The following is a 1208-nucleotide window of genomic DNA, read 5'->3' on the forward strand; positions in this document are numbered from 1 at the left end:
AAGTAAAAGGCAGGGGAAAGTGAGTTACATGGGCATTGAGAGACCCCTACTTAAATAGCACGTGCACAAACTAGCCTGAACAGTCTCTAGGCTCAGTTACATGCCTGTTAAGTATGAGTTAGTAAGCCTTGTAGAGAGGGCTCACATGATCTGGTAAACCTTTTTTCATCTGATATTTCCATCTGATTTTCTCCATTCTCTCTCTGGCCAAACTTGATTTTTGCCTCTTACCCAGCATGCACTTCGAAGTTCCCCGACTCAGCCCCCGCAGTACACTCAAGATGACTGCATTCTGCCACTACGTTTGTAATGAGTGTTACAATAGATTGCGTGTGTCAAAATAACCATATCCATACCTTAAAAGCACAAGAGAATTTCCCCGCCTCAAAACAATCTAGGTCAGGGTGCAGGAAGGAAGGCTCCAGGATCTTCAATGACCTGGTTTCCTTCTATTTTGTTGCTAACTTCCACATGCAACTCCTGGCTCATTCACTCTCGAGTGCCCCCAGAGCAACACATAGTAAGTGCAAATAAAAGAGCCGAACTTCGGTAAAATTGGGGCTTCCCTGGTGGCTCAGAGGATAAAGCGTCTGCCTGCAATGCAGGAAACCCGAGTTCGATCCCTGCGTTGGGAAGATCCCCTGGAGAAGGAAATGGCAACCCACTCCAGTATTCTTGTCTGTAGAATCCCATGGACAGAGGAGCCTGGCGGGTTACAGTCCACGGGGTCGCAAAGAGTCGGACACGACTGAGAGACTTCACTTTCACTTTCTCGGGAAAATTGATGAAGGAAGTGATTTCTACATTCTAAGACACCAGATGGTTGGATGGCATCACCGACTGGATAGACATGAGTTTGAGCAAGCTCCGGGAGCTGGTGGTGGACAGGAAAGCCTGGCTTGCTGCAGTCCATGGGGTCGCAAAGAATCGGACATGACTGAGCGACTGAACTGAAGACACCTGCTGCTGCTAAGTCGCTTCAGTCGTGTCCGACTCTGTTCGACCCCATAGACGGCAGCCCACCAGGCTGCTTTTCCACTTTTCCCTTCTAGCAATCGGAGTTAACAGTTCTACCTAAACTCCACTAGATGGCAGCACATACACATAAAATATGTGAATGTGCGCCTAATTTTCTAAAAACTGAAACTTGAACTACAAATCCCAACAGGCATTCCTAGGCACCTGACTTGCTTCTGCACAAAGGTCTT

Source organism: Ovis aries, chromosome 6, assembly GCF_016772045.2.
Source record: "Ovis aries strain OAR_USU_Benz2616 breed Rambouillet chromosome 6, ARS-UI_Ramb_v3.0, whole genome shotgun sequence".
In the NCBI taxonomy this organism is placed as follows: domain Eukaryota; kingdom Metazoa; phylum Chordata; class Mammalia; order Artiodactyla; family Bovidae; genus Ovis; species Ovis aries.